This window comes from Zonotrichia albicollis, chromosome 2, assembly GCF_047830755.1.
Source record: "Zonotrichia albicollis isolate bZonAlb1 chromosome 2, bZonAlb1.hap1, whole genome shotgun sequence".
Classification (NCBI taxonomy): Eukaryota; Metazoa; Chordata; class Aves; order Passeriformes; family Passerellidae; genus Zonotrichia; species Zonotrichia albicollis.
In genome coordinates, this window is record NC_133820.1 from 111,776,518 (window position 1) to 111,793,083 (window position 16,566).

A 16,566-nucleotide genomic window follows, 5' to 3' on the forward strand; every position below is an offset into this window, starting at 1 on the left:
AGGAATTCCCAGTTGCACACGAACACATTAAGTTTGTGGAAGACTTGCTGCACTCTCTATTCAGGCACAAAGGTAGGAGGGAGAACAGTGGGTGCCCAGGGAGGCAAGTCAGAGATGAAATCCTGCATCTGGAGTTAATAACTGATCTAATAGCTGATCACTGATCACGGGTCCCCAGTGCCTGCCCAGGGCTTGCATCAGCACTGGCACCTTACTGAGCCCATACAAACCACTGAGCATTCAACACTGCCACCTCCTCCTGAGCCACTGTGGGGACACAGCCCTGACTTTGCCTTGCGTGTGCTCTGTGGGGACAGCTTGGCCTTCCCATGGGGCCTGAGGTGGCACAGCCCTGGTGAGCCCAGCCCAGGGCACGTGGAAGCACGGGTGCTGCAGGGGACACGGCGGGGCTCTGCCAGAGGTGAGTCCGTGGTGCCATTTGCATCTCATGTCTAGCACCAATGACCTTCACAGATGTGTGTGCCCGAGATAGAGCCATTCTCTTGTGGCGCCAAACTCGGCATTAGCCAATTTATATTTACCCAATGACTATAAAAATGGCAATATGCACCTTTTTCTGTTTGAGTAGCTCATCTAGAAAGCTCATGATTGGAGGTGGTAACATTCACTGTATGAGTTTTCCTCCAAAATGTCACCTTAAATGAGATCTAAAATTTTCATTAAAATTGTTATGATGTTTCATTTTGTACTTGCTTGACCAAGTACTTCTTGAATCTCCTGATTCCAAACCAGGTCACCATATATTTCTTCCCTTAAAAATTGTGGATATATAGTACGTAGTTTTCAGAAAGTCATTTTAAATGGCTGACTTTTTGTTCTCTTTGGGCTCAAAACTATTTGAAACCTTGGACTCCTTCAAAGGACAAAGTGTATTGTAGCTATGACTAGTCAGACTAATGTGTCACCACAGTGTAACATGTTCTTCTGAGTTTATTATCAAAACAACTTTGAGTGGGTCTACAGAAGAAAATGAGAACACTAAATGAAACAAAGACTGCAGAGACAGAAAGCTATGAAACAAAAATAATACATATATGTAAGGGAAATGAAAAATTATGTGGCAAGGAGCAGTAATTAGGACAAAAGAGATATAGCCAAACAAATAACAGAACTGAAGACATCTGAATGAAGAGGCACACTTTTATTAAAAAGAAGATCCTAAAGCAAAAGGCAATAAAGGTTTTTTATCACTGTTGAAACGAGACATGAAGAGATTTAGGGAGGGAGAGCTGTGGTGAATTCATAAGGAAAGGAAGGTGAGTGGAGGAAGAAAGGGAAAATTTTCTGTTGATGCTTTAGATAGGTTGAATCCTGATCCTCATGGGCTGGAACATTTCCATTCCTTACTGCATCAAGCATGTAGAGTGGGTGGTTACTATCTATGAGACGTGAAGTGACTTGCTGAGGACTTCAGTCAGCTGGTGTCTGCTGCCTTTCCACTGCTCAGGATGCTGCCCACCTCTGCATGCTAATAAATCTCAACAAGCCTGAGACCCCCTAATGGAAAATGCCTTTATGGGGACATGAAGTAATGTGTGCAGCATTTAGTTCCCAGAGAAAAGCTCTGGGGCTTTCTGTGGGCAGGAACTATCTCAGAAAGCACAAAGGGATTGCTGAACACAACTAGGCAAATTAGAGGAATTAGACAGTGGTTTAGAAGATGAATGACAAAGATATGACAAAAGGTTACTGACCTTTCATGATATGCAGCCCTTGTTAGCAGCACTGCTGCATAGTGAATTATCCTTTCCTCAGGTTTGACTGGCTGATAAGCCCACTTGAACCTTTGCAATTCAATGCAATTCACTAAACCCTCTTTAGGTCTTAATTCTGTCCCCTACTCCTATCCTCTATTTCAGCTACATAAGAAATAAGTGAAGCTAATGCCTATATTTAATTTTCATGCACAAATAAAAGGCTAGATGATTATACTGTGCAGACTTCTTGTAGTAGTAGGTGAGCTGTCCTTTTGATAGTGAAAGCCGTGTGAGCTGAAGATGTGGTGTCCTGGAAAATTAATTTCTTGGGAGGGTCTTGGCAGCAGGGTTCCAGGCTCCATATTAATATCTCTGAGCCGGTGTCCTGGACCTTAGTGTTTCTCCTTTTAATTCCTGAGTAATTTAGGCCAAGGAAGATAGTGAGAAATCAGCTCCCTTCTGAAGGTCAGGAAGAAAGAGCTCTAAGTAAATCCAGATCAAATTCATTTAGCAGAAGCTACACAAAAGATGTTGGATGTTGCTTGGTGGGTTCATAAAGTAACTGCTGGAGCAAATACCAGCAACAACTACAGAGAAGAGGGTTATAATGGCAATTCTAAGCTAAAAAATGGATCTAATTCACAAGTCCTTCACTACTGGGATTCTGAGAATAAGCAAATTCTGCTTCACCCACACTTTTATTTTCAATGTTTGTAATGAAGGAGTAAACTGGCTTGTGATAAAGAGAGCAGGTCCTAGGAGGTCTGGTGACAGGTTACCCCAAATGGCTAGAGGAGGGTATAGCAGAGCAAACAATTTGCCCCTGCAGTGAGCTATTTTGAATTCAGGAATGGTGGGATGTGAAATATTAAATATTGAATTCAGGGCAGGTAGTATATATTAAGAAGAACTCAGCCATTATGATAGCTCATAATTTGGTCAGTACTGGTAACATAGGACTTAAATATTCTTAAAATAGTTCTGTATGTTCTTTGTAGCTACATTCCAGCTCTGCTCTTCTTGGCTCTAGCACTTGCCTTGTTACTGTGCTGCTGTAAGAGGGAGCACAAAGAGCAAACTTGCTTTTATTGCTAAGTGAACCTGAAATGCTGCTGCATTTGGAAAACCCTTGGGCTTGCTGCTAGTTTGTCTGAAGCCCACAGATACATACAAATGGGATGGGGGATGCATACAAATCCCATGAATACTAAAAGCCCAGCTAAATCCTAGAGTTTGCACAAATCCATTCCTCAAGTAGTGAGGGTCATTTGGGTTGGAAAGAATTTGGTTTAAAGGTCACCTAATCCAAAGTTTGGAATTTCTGTGACAGAAGGAAATGGTTTATCTACTCTGCTCCCTTTTTGCTTTGCAAGAAATAGCTGTCTTGTAACTGGGAATATAAGTAGGTAACACAACCAGTTTCCTCCTGTGTTTTATTTTATTCCTCTTCATGCAAGGCTGTTCAAAGAATAATTGAAAACCTGGATTGCTACTCAGTATGCACAAATCCTCACTTTTTTGAACATCCAGTTTTTGGAAGCCACTTCAACACACAAGCAGCTTAAAAACCTTCCTTAAAACAAAAATTAGCTTATAAACCAGACAGGTATGTCTATGGGTTTGAGGTTTCTTTTTTTCTCATTTCTGGCAAAACTACTGCAAATTGGAGAATGCCATATATTGAAAAGGATTGTGAAAAATATTTGGTTTTGATGATCATCTGTCTCCAAAATGAAAATTCCCATTTCAATATTCTTGCCTACATTTTCAATTTTGGTGCAAAATAATTTTACTTCAAAGTTTTTGTGTGTTATGGACTAAAAGTTATTAATGTTTTGGGGAAGCTTTCTTGGACTGAAAAGCAACATTAATATTTTCTTCATATTTACTTACATTTTTGTGGCACCTGGATTTTTTTTTTTAAATCTTCCTGTCCTAAATTGTAGAATTATAGTCATTTGGGTTGGAAAGAATTTGGTTTAAAGGTCACCTAATCCAACCCCCTTGCAGTAACCAGGGACCTCTTCAACTAGACCAGATTGCTCAGAGCCTCGTCCCACCTGGCTGCAGGCACTTACAGGGATGGGGCATCTGGGCTGCCTGCTCCACTGTTTTACACACACAAAACACAGTGCAGTGAAATGCAGTTCTTTCTTTCCAGCAGTTTGCTCATGCCAGCAACACAAGGTTGTTTTACCTAGAGATCCATAGGAGCTGTCTCTTGCTCTCTTAGCTGTTTTCCTGCTGGATGCTGTGCACTATGTGGTGGCTGTCATGGCTTCTGGTCAAGTGGCTGAGGCCATCCAAGAGCAAACCTGCTTGAAAAACAGTCACATGGAGTAAAGTCTGTGGCAAGACTCCACAGGTCAGCTAAATATGCAAATTCTTGACTGCTGGCTGATATAAAACTAACAGGAATTACCCAAGCTGGTAGCCATTTCTGGTGCTAGTGAAAACCAACACATTATCTTAGCAGAAGGGGAAGGAAAAGTGGTGATTTGTGTTGTTCAGCAATTCCTGCATACCAATATTGTCATGGTTTAGCCACATCTGGTAACTAAGTACCACACAGTCTGAGAGTAAGCTTGGGGTTGGTCCATGACCACTGACCAACTTTCTTAGGTTTTTAGCTGTCCCTAAGAGCACTGACACTTTCATAGCGGTCAGTAAATATTGTTTAAAGTCCAATGAGAAAACCCAGCATCTAATCTCCAGTGTTAATGAATGAAGGCATACTGAAAGCCAGCAGCCAACTAGTACTTGACATGAATGGAAAGTCTAAAAAATATACTGCTGTGAGAAGTGCCCACTGGATCAGCTGGGTGGTCAGTACAGCATGCAAACAATATTTGTTTGAGGTGCTCATCTTAGGATTTCATTATTTTGATTGGAAAGAAGAATTATTGGTGGCTTGTTAAGATAATTGGTATTAAAGCACTTACAGGGAAAGAAAATTTATTTTTTCTTCAGGCCAAAGAATAAACCCCGTGAAATATACAAAAAACTTCTAAGGAGCTTCTAATCAACTTTTGAAATAAAGTCCCTTTACATTCATAAGATTTGGCATTTGCTTTTATTCCAGGCAACTGAAATACTCTGTTGGCTCTGAGACTGGCTTGCAAGTTGCTACAGAAAATTCAATGTTAAAGCTCTCAAGAAAAAAAACAAGCAAGGCTTATGCTACTTGCATGCTGTGCTAAGCCAGTGTTTTTCAAAGAAAATGCACTGTGCCTTTAACTTTTCTGACAAGCTACAGGAAGAATAGGAGGAGACAATATTTTTTTTTAGTTCAGGGTCATTTATTTTTCACTCTTGGTACTCAGTCTTCTTCATACTCATATATAGTAAAGAATCTTTTGGTGGCTGTAAATGTCATCTGGCAGATTATTTCTCTCAAAGCTGGAAAGAACATGAAGGAAATCTGCAGGTATTTCATGCATTACTTTATAGTTGCATTGGTAAATTAAAAGACTGGAGTTAGATTTTCTTGTAATTAAGTTATTATGTGTATATTTTAGGCAAAGATGTTAAAGTTCCTGGGATGCCAGAAAGACTAATGCTGTCTCAAAAACTAGATGTAACTATCAGTATTACATCGCTCACCAAAAATTACTACAAAACATGAAAATAGGAATAAAGGACAAATCTTTTGTAAATATTGCACAAACTACCCATGTAACTACTTTGTACTTAATGTTCTGGACTAATGTATCTTTGGATATATGCTTACATGTATATGTGTATATGTTCTCATTGTCAGGCTCCCAGAATAATTCAGCAGTTTACAGGCATAACTGCTATGATATTTATGTAAGATATTGTCGTTGTTACAATTTATTGCTTTTTCTGCCCAGTAGGCTCCTTTATTTGAGTGCAGAAAGGATCCTAGAGGAGAAACTTTATTTATCTATCGTTGCAGAGTGTCAGATACATAGTAGGTAGAACTAAAAATGAAGTGATAACAGGTAAGTTCTTTGTCTTCTGGCCTGATGCTAAATAAAGATTTGGGCCTCGTGCAGATCATAGGCAATACCTGTTAATCCATTTTCAAGTGATCTTCTTTTAGGAAAGCACTAAGCTGAAGTACCTTTTACTTACCTTTGTCTTCTTCAGCAGCATAGCTACCTAGCCTATAAATGATACCTCTTATTCCCCTCATGTTTAAACATTTCCTAAAGTTTCAATATACTCATTTCCAAATCTGTTCATCTGAGTCGTTGTTCCCTCTCCAGCACTTAGAATGCAAATTCTGTGAAATAGTGTTGCATTAGAAAGTGCTAATTAGCTCAACCTGAAGCACGAAAATAAATCTAGTAGGTTATCTCCATCAACCTACTAGATATTTTCCTAATAACTTTCTCATTAATTTAGAAATACATTTTCTAGTCTCTCATGGCTGTTTAAATGCATCCTACAGTAGTTAAATAATATGAAAAGACTGAATTCTTTACAGATCTCTAAAGGGCCACTTGAAGTTATTTAAATCTTACAGCTGCTTTTCTTAGATAATATCTTCTGATAAAGTAAGCCTTTTGAAAGCTCATCTCTCTTCCTTTTGAATATAAAAGGAGATCAAAACAGAGTATTTCATGGGAACACAGTAAAATCTTAAAACATGGAAAATTCCTGCCTCCCACGAATAAACCAGAGACTGCAACAGGCTCAGAAGGAAGCGAGTTGAGTTTTGTAGTTTCTTGTAAGACCCTCGCTGCTTCAGTGGCAGGAAGGTAAAGGTGATTCAGATCCATTCTGCTTAGCCTCGCACGAAAAGGGAATTTGTTCCCTTATTTCCAGCATCAGCAGTCAATAGAATACATTCCCACTTGGATATTTTAGGATTTGAGATGAATTTAGAACTTTTCAACCATTTTTCTAACACTGTCTTGAAATACTGTTCCACATCTTAGTCGAATATCAGAATAACAGAAGAAACCTGAGCTACAGAGACACTTGAGACAATGTATTGTTACCAGTTTAGGGTTGTGTGGTTTATAATAATAAACTGCTAGGACTGTGTTCCAGTTTCCCTGTTTTCAGATTAAAGAAACACTGCAGAACAGCTTTGTCACACTGAAGTTTTAAGACCAAACTTTAATAGTGTATGTGCTTTGCACTTGGGTAACAAGGCCAGCAAGTGAGAGCACAGCACCATGTCCTGCAGTAACATTGCTGGAGTGTCTCTTGGTTCAGATTATCAGGATTTTGGCAAAGCAACGGGACAGGAAATGTGACAAATGCAGCAAAAAAAGAAGGAATCTATAGGAAGAATTGGAGCAACGATGAGTTTGAGATAATTAATCAAATCTGGCATTGCTGGCAACTGGTCATCTCTGTGCATTAAATCAAATTTTCCTTGATTTACACCTGGGAGATACATTTAAGAGGTATTTAAAAACATGTTTTAGAGGGGAGAAAAAAAATCAGCAGTTACTCAGTTTTATTTGACTTATTTTCTTCAGCTTAACAAAGGGTCTACTAGCTGAACTCAGGTTTCTCAAGAGGGTTCAGAAATACGTTGTTGAAGACTCTTTGGTTTATCTCAACCTTTATTTTTCAGATTACATTGGGACAAAGTAGGAAACATGCATTTTGTCATGACTCAGAGCAGCTGTTTCAGGTGTTGTGCCTTGGAAGTTGTGGGATCTTACACTGATTATAGCATGCAAAAATAATTGCTCAGGAAATCAAGTTACATATGTCCATATGCAAAAAGCCATTGCTCAAATTTAATTGGGTAGGATTACAAGTGAAAAATGGCCTTCATTATGTTATTCATAATGTTATTTTCAGGATACTGGTAAGGATTAGGAGTTTCTCCAGAGATCTTGCAGACCACACTCATCAACAGGAAGCAACAGAAACTCTCACTTCAGGAAAACTGATTTACATAACTAGCCTTGAGTCACAATGCAGGTTTTATAAATTACTTTGTCAATCTAAAAGATGCTTGCTATTCAAATTATGAAGCCCCTCTGCGTACAGGCCCATTTGTCTGAATAGAGAGACCATGAAAACATCAGTAACTCTGGCATAAAACTGATGTATTGTGTAATAATGTTTCACATAGAACCTGGTGCTTCATTTATCATCAACGTCTGTAGCTAGGTTTGGTACAGGTTACAAAAGAAACCCTGAATGCTTCAGTCACATCACAGATGTTAATAAAAGGGCATAATAGAGAGGTTGAGCGAGATGAATTTGGGATATAATGGCTCCTTCAAGCCAGATGCTCATGAAGATTAGTGGAGAAAGATGGATGGAAATCTGAGCTTTAGAATTATGCTGAACATCTTCCTACCTATAGCAAACTGACCAATCTGCTGTGGAAGAAGTAAATAGATACAAGGCAGATTTCTTACCTGTCTACTTGCACAATTCAAGCTCATTTTAGCAGCTTTGACATATTACTAGTTGCTCATTTTGAACATTAACTTTCCCCATGTGCAGATCAAAATGACAGGGAAAAGTAGGAGTTAAAATCCAGCAGAATGCAGATTTGGAAGGAAAGGTGAAATGGCAGAGAGAGCAGGGTAGGAAAGAAGGGTGAAAGAGACAGGATTCAAGAAAGTCTAAGGATAAATTTAAAACTTAAATGTAAAGCAACTCATATAACTGAGAGCTGGGGTGCTTTTTTTTCTCTTACAATCCATGTGTGAATTAACAGTGAGTGACTTAGAGAGTAAAGAGTTAAGCCTCCTTGACCACAACCTGGATCTGCAACTCCTCTTACCAAGCCCCAGAGATTTAGTTTTATTTCCTTAAGAGCTCTTGGCATGTGTCTGCAGCATGGGAATAAGGTTGCTTCCTGCTAGCCCTGACTTGTGTCATGTGTGAGCAGCTAGATGTGACAAGAGAGACTCATGCATGGGAGGTCAGGGCTGTTTAAGTTGCTAGTCAAGGTGAAAGCCAACTGCAGCCTGGCCACTTTCCTCACTTAATGTACTCTGCTTTGCATCTGAAAGCAGCTGAGACAAAATTGAAATAAGCAATGCCTCTTGTGAAGGCATTCTAACTGCTCTTGCCTTTTTGTAACTTCAAATATTCCACTCCCCGATCCTTCCTCCTCGCCAAATGCTCTGCTTATGGAAGGGACAAAGGGTTCCAGAGGTGTCCATTACAGCATTGTTAGTCCTTACCTAGAACAATATCTTATATCTGCCATTGTTCCTGTTGCATTCAGACACAGGAAAATCAGCAAGGCTGAAATAGGATTTTTAGGTAAAATATTTTAATTTCTATAGAAGGCTGTGGAGACACATCTCTGGGCTCCTGTGCTGTATACTTCTAATAAACTACTGGGCACTCACCACTCCACTTGTTAGAAAATACTTATTTATAGAAAAAAAGGGAAGTATCTATATAAACTGCAGAATTCTAGCAAATGTATCAGGTTTCTTTTGAATTGCTTCTGAGATGCAATGATAAATCTTACCTGATATTTTATGCCACTCTCTTGCTAAGGAGAAAACTACTTTTAACCAGAATGTAAAAGAGCATGCAGTTTCAGTACTTCTCTCCTGAAATCTCAGATTATAGTTAATCCTGTGCTTTTCAGATTTACAGTTTTGATTCTCACAGGACTACAGATCTGCTACTGAAAGCTTTTCTCTCCCACCTCTCTCATCTTGATTCCACATGCTGTTTTTCAAGGTGACACACCACTCTTCAGACAGAGGATGAAGTGGGGAAGGAGGAGAGGGGGGAAAATCATTCCATTTTAAATTGGTGCAAAATGAAATAAAACTTTAAAATGTTACAAAGAAAACATTTAATCTCCCAAAGTATTACAGAGCCAGCACATCCCCACCTTCTGCATCCCCCTAATCCTATTAGATAGCACCAGGAATAAGCAGCTGTTACTATAAAAAATGCCAAATAAATGATTTTGAACTGCTTGAAGGTATGAGGAAAAAACCCGTAAGATAAAAAGCACTGGGAACGTGACAAGACTATGAGAGTATTCAGCCCCCAGTCTTGCGCATAATGGCTGTCACTCAAGTGTGTCTAGTTAAGACTTGGGGAGATATTCATTTCACTGGAGACTTTTTGATCTGGGTATCATCTTGCATGACATTTTTCATGAATTGTTTCTTTCAGTAGCTTGATGATATTTCTTTTTTTAGCTAAATGAAGAGAAGTATTTATGAGAGCTCTGCAATTTGAAAATGCTCTCAAGGAATATGATCATCTGAGTGCCTACCTTTTCTTTTCAATGTGTTCCTGTAATTCGCTAGTCAGGAAAGAGGAGGCAGTGACGTGCTGCTGCTGCCTGGTGTCCCTGTTCCTTCAGATACTCCTTGCAGCAGAATGCTCTGGCAATTGCTGCGGTTTTGGCTTTTTAATTTGATGCCTCTCCATTCACGAAGTGCAAAGTATTTACATAACTGTTGTCACTTCTGCCTCTCACTCCACAGAGGAAACTAAGGCAGGGAAGAGAGGAATGACTTGCACTCAAGGAGATAATGCTGAAATGCAGTTCAGCTTTTAGTCCCTGTGTTTTCTCTAGTGGGTTGTTCCTGTCTCCAGTTCTCCAGCAGAGGTGGTTTACTCACTCCCTAACAAAGGAAAGTGTTGAGCCCGTACAATGTTCCTTTCAGATGCAAACTGTAGAAAGCTTCCCAGGTATCTAACCCCAAGCCAGTGAACCTACATTTGTAAATCACATCTGTACCAACACAGATTTTCCAAAATTTAGTTAATTTTTGACGTTTTACTTTTGAAAAGTCAGATGTAACTGTGGATCTCCTACATCCTTATTCCACTGTGGCAGTATGAATAAACTGTATAAAACAATTTCTTATAGAGTCCCTTTTTAAGGTGAATTAAGGCTTTGGATGAGGTGGCTGGGTTTTTTCCACCCCACTTAGGACATATATGAATGAAGCAAAACAATTACCCATGAGTGTGACTATGCCAGATGCACAAGTTGACACAACTGCAATGCAGACAAGAAACTGCATCTGATGTCCCAGAAGAAGCTTGTAATGTCTTTTACTCCTAACAGAAAGTGGCACAACTTTAAGATTGAGATCCAGTCCTGGTAACTTTTTGCACATTTTCTTAAAATTAGGCCAAAATATCAGTCCCAGCTACAAGCAAAGCCCCAGTTTAGGAACTAGAGAGAAAAGGGAAGGACAGATGAAAATATTTCATTTTTATAACCAGGTCTACTATAAAGGAGTTGAAAATACACACCTGTGATAGGAATGTTTAAAAAAAATAAATGTGTCTAAACAGCATAAAGGTGTCTAAACACCTTTTCTTTAGAAATCCTTTTTGCTTCAGATCACTTTGTTAAAGTTGAATATTAGTAAACAGGGAAGACATTGGCAGAAACTGACACCTCGTCAAGCTCTAAACCAAAATCCATACACATGCCATCACTGTTTGCTGATTGCATGGCATGAGTGTGGCAATGAATATAGGATTTCATTCCAAGATGTAAACTTTAGAAACTTTGATAAACGAGAAGTCACTTTGAGGGAACTGATGTGTGAAATACATGATTTGTCCACCACCTTGCTACCACCAGGATTTCTAGTAGCACAGGATGGATATTAGGTCTCTCACTTGCTCCAAGCCCATGACTATAGCACGCCTCCATGCCAAAACAGGAGTGTTTTATAGGACTGTAAGGAAACTTGGGGATTGTTCATGGTCTCATTGGGTCTCAGCCTGTGGATAAGCACAGGCTTTCAGTGTCCATGACTGCTATTGTAGATTTGAGGCTTTAAGATCATTGTGAAGTTAACATTCTTTCACTGCATGCCAGATCGTTGTGGGGGTTTTTCTCTTTTCTTTGCTGGAGAGTCTTCACTTGCCACTCAGAAGATTGCCTTCAAACTTGTTTGCCCCATCATGTTCAGAGATGATGTCTTTAGTTTCAGCCTGTGTGTGCTCAGAATACAGGGTTAGTTTCATTTGGATGTTGTTTAGCAGCTTCTTGTTCCAGTGGACTTCAAATGCAGCATCCCATGGAGACTTGAATATCAAAGCAAGTAGTGCTGATGTGCCATATTTAACACAGGCTGTGCAGGAAATCAACCTTAAAAGATTTGTATGTGTTGATCTGCTCCTTCTCTAGTTCTTCAGTTAATGTTTCAAAATTATTCCTAGGTCTTCATGGTAGCTTAAAGAATCATTTATATGCTGGTGTAATCGCTTATTAACATTACTGTACTTAAAACCAGCCTCTATTCTAAGCCTAAAACCACTGTTAAAATTGTGGAAGCAGCACTGTTAATATTGTACAGCAGTTGTCAACTACAAGCCTTGGAGTGGGGAGAACTCAACTGTTGTCCTACAACAACTAGTTTAGCATCACTAGTTTGTGTGCAGGTTAGGGGGAAAATCCTGTTCATTTTGTAATTCATGCAATTTATTCTGTAAAAAGAGCTTTTTAGATGAAGCTTCATAAACTAAACCTCTCACATCCAAAAATGGTCTAGCTTTGATTAGGCACCAGAGCTGAACACCCATAGTCCTGCTCTGTCCATCATCCACTAAAGGAGGTTTGTGTGATCTGCCTTTCTATGGAGCCAGGTGCCATAGAGAGGGATTTATGCATGTGCACATTACACTGAGATAATGAAAGTATGAAACCTGCTCAGATTTTAACAAGTGTCAAAGCACTGGAGAAACCTAACTCCAAGCCAGACCATCTTTATGGGAAAGTCTTGTGACTGGTTCTTGGCTTCTTCAGAGGATGGGAGAGCTATTGCATTTTTCCAAGCTATTCAAGGGCTTAGAGGTTTCAAAGTGAAATATTTCAAAGCCAGTTAAGGCTGTGCTTAGTTAAATGTGGAGCTGCAAAGGATACTTCTAAGTACCAGGCAGTGCTTGTGCTACATGAACTGTGAAATACTTTACAGCAGCCAAATACCCACAGCAGTCAGCACACCTTTGATTCAAGAAAACTACCTTTTTCTGCATGTATTTTAGACAAATAGAAAAAAAAAAAAAAAAAAAAAAAAAAAAAAAAAAAAAAAGAAAGCTAGAGATTTCTTCACCAAAAGGTGAGACCCTACAGAACTGTGTGAGAGGTGGAGAGGTGACTAATTCTTGGATCTTGGGAGGACACGCAACTAAGGAAAGCAGTGTAAATTATTTTTCAAATTTATGTGTAACAATCACTACAATGAGTGAAAAGTGGTTTTTAGGTTAGGACCTAAATGGGAAGCAGCTGTCTACATGTAGAACAGACCAAAGAACCTATTAATACTTCTGCGGAACAGATAAAATTCAATTTATTCTTTTAACACCCATAGCCAAAACAATCACCACATTCTTGTGCAAGAGGCATGGAAGCAGAAGCAGGTAGAGAAACTGTGGGGCCCCAGTTGTTGGTTTCTCTGGGTCTGGATTGAAGGCACTTGAGACATTACTTCATGTTTGGACTCAAGTGTTTGTTATTTCTTATCAGTAAAACAGCGTCACTACTGTGAGTTCGGCAGCTTTTCATTAGAAGGCACAAAATGGGTAACAATCTCTTGTTACAAGGTCTTTTAAGACTAAACTATCCAATTAAGAACTGACACCTAGATTATTTTCCCTTTTAACCCAATAACTGATCCCAAAGAGCTGCAATGTGGCCTTTTCTGCCTGATTAAAAAATGCCACCCAAACCCATGAAGAAGAAGGAAGAAGAAGCATGAAGAAGAAACCCAGGATGACACTGTGCCCTCCATCTTGCTTCCATCCACAACATATTAAAAATCCCAAAACCTAAATTTTTCACCAAGTGATACATGTACACTACTCTCTATGATCTATTTCACACTTTTGTGGATTCCAGTCTATCCTGAAGTCTAGGAAACTTTCTCCACGAATGAAGGTAAAAGTCAGTGCTCCCCTGGGGGTCAGCACACCCCAGAGAAGGCAGAGAAATATTCCCAGTGCCCTGGGTTTCCACAGAGCACTTCAGCCAACTCATGAGAACTGAGGTTCTAGAGTAAACTCTTGCTTTTTTAGTCAAGACAGGTATATTTTCTATGAGGAAAACATTATTTATTTCCTTTTGTCTTTTTAACCAGTACAAATCTCCCAAATTTGGTATAGTAATTAGTCTGAAAGCACCATAGAATAACAAACATAAACTTTTATCATATTATATTTAATTACAGTTGTCATACTTTCATTTCATAATTACCTTTCATTTATAAGGCTGTAAAGATCACTTTAATGACTTTACTATTATTTTGCAATTAATTGGTTTTAATTTCCATGCTCCTTTATTAGGGATGTCTGCAAATTATATTGTAGATGAATGAGGAGTGTTGCAGAATGTTCTGCTTCTGTTTCTTTTTCTGAAAAACAAGCTGGTGAAATAGAGTCAAGCATTCAGCATAAATTAAAAACTCACACACATGACATTTGGAAAACAGTTTGTAACTTTAATTTTAGATGTGATGATAGAACTGAATTGATGGCCTAGAAACAGTACCCTTGGTGAGTACTTGAAGCTTACAGAAATCTCCTTGCTGAATGGGCTTGAAGTATAGGAGCTCCAGATCTAGACCAAGAGTCCCACCCAGCTCCTGGACTCTCATGATTAAATCAGAATGTGCTTTATTCTTGGTGTTAGGGGAAAAAACCACAACCCCCAACAAAAAAAATGTGGTGTAAATGGAATTTAAAAAATATTTGAGACAAAGACTTCAAATAGAGGTAATCTATTTCTATTTGCTTCAGCTCTAAAATGGCTTCCCAGAAAAAAACATGGCCTGTCATAGCAGCAGGGATACAGTATGCAGTTATACAGTACAAGTTGATTGTGATGCTACTTCTCCTTTTGAGCTGATAAACTAAGTTTTTAATTACTGAAGTGGAGTGTCTGAAGGCAGCCAATATTTGAGGCTTCAAGGGCTGATTAACATTTTATTTGACCCATAAAACTGCGCATTTTCTCTTACAAACATCCAGGAGGAAAAAAAAGCCACTATTTATTTTCCCAGATGGTGAGCAGGAATCTGCATCCCACTGGTAATAAGTAAACCATTTACTTTGATTATTTCTGTTGTTTGGATTCCTCCATCGCACTGCATTAGTCCTACATGGAATAACAATGCTCACCTGAACTAGAGGAAATAAATAGCAGATTGAAAGGGGGAGCAGTTCAACAGTCTCTAAAATATGTACGAAAATGATCAAAATTCTCACCAGTTATTAAGGCTTTTTGAAATAGCTGGAGGTTCACTAAGCAGAACAACGAGCTGTGACCTGAAAGAAGCACTCTTGCACTCAACTTCACAGGTAGACAGACCAAAAGCCAAGCTGATTAAATGGACTCCAAAGACAAGAAGAAGTCTTGTTTTGGCACGTGAAACTATGGAAGTGTTGCAAATTAGAGATTTCTATTACAAAACTGAATGTCTGGTTCAGAACATGAGCTTTTTGCATAATTGGGATGAATACAGGTGCACAGGAGTTCTGGAAGTTTAAATGTGCCTCATCCTCAGAATATAAATGTGTCATTTTGCAACTGTTTTTACAAAGATAAAGACTAAATGTACCAGTCTTTCCTTTAGAAAAGAAAAAACCCAGAGTCTGCAGATTTTGGCCATAAAAGATGTTGTTGAAAATGAAGGATTTTAAGAAAGCAAAGTTAATGTAGAGATTATTTCACATTCAGATGAAATCAATTCACTGTAATTTTGTGTGCATATTAAGTAGAAAGACAATTTGGGGGGGCGGAGGAGGTAGGAGCAAGTGAGACACAGTCAGCTGAAGACGAATGCATCCCACATTTCACCAATTCAAGGGGAGGAAGGAGCAATCTGGTATGGACTCAGAGCACTGCCTGTGTGCTCAGGAGGAGCCTCGGTGTTTTCCACATTGATGGAGACGGTCCAGGGACATGCCAGCAGCTGCTATTCAGATGGAGTAAAAAGGAGAGCTTGCAGCCCATGAAAGGAGCAGATTACTCTCCCAAGTACTATAGTTTTACACATAACAAGGTCTATCTTTGGTCTGTTTTCATTGCAGTATCTGGGTGTGAAAGTGCATGGATAGGCATGATGTTCTTATGGTACAGAGAAGACCTGGCATCTATGTTTTAGAGATAGAAACTGAAATGCAGAACAGTTCTCTGCTCACTCCAGGTGCTAACAAACACCAAAGTTCCACCCTGCTGCACCTCATACAGCAGAATCTCTGAATAGATGATAAAATCGGAGATGATTTCAGATTTTTTAGTTATGCTACCTGTAGCTGAAAGGAAGTTCTGTATATAGGTAGACTGGGCTGTTTGAAGGGTTTGGAGTAGCTCTGTGAAAGCTGCAGGGAAGAGGAGTCTGATTTATCCCTCCTCTAATTTCACCTCTAGTCTTTCCTGCCTAAATCTTGCTCAGCCTCTTCCCGCCTGCCCCAACAGATAAATTTCTCTACTGCACTCCTGCAAAAGCCCAGAAGAGAAAATGAAAGGTAATGTATAAGCAGTAGAGGCCCTCAGAGCATGTAAAGGATTAAAAAGGTATTGGAAAATTGAGGGACAGCCTGAACCAAACAAATATCTCCTTTAATTTTGCTGCATTTCTGAAGGCTGTTGTTATCCTACAATTGGATGCAAAAGTATATCCTGGCTCCCACTTGTGCCAACAGAAATGGATCTGCAAATTGTTGCCCATGTGAAAGCATTTCACATCAGTGAAGCAGCTGTAATTATGTTTTTGTCTCCTAGGCAGAGCTATAAAAAGTACTTCAGATTAAGGCCCATCCTACATTGTAGCCATGGGGATTGACTTGCTATTTATTGAATCTTATGGAGCCCGAGATAGGCTGTTTGTGGGGAATGTGCTTGTTCCAGCTATGGAAAAGGGGATGCATGAACATGGCCATGTCCAGGTTTGCT

General features: G+C 39.3%; 1 protein-coding gene across 2 annotated transcripts in view; it reads left to right on the forward strand.

Moving 5' to 3' along the window:
* Positions 1-5,029: 5,029 nt before the first annotated feature.
* SH2D1B (SH2 domain containing 1B) overlaps positions 5,030-16,566 on the forward strand; it is a 43,786-nt gene continuing 32,249 nt past the window's right edge. For both annotated transcript variants that reach the window (XM_014269436.3, XM_005490414.4), the window contains exon 1: positions 5,030-5,145. The gene's annotated coding sequence lies outside the window, so the exon portion shown is untranslated. The remainder of the gene's footprint in view (positions 5,146-16,566) is intronic.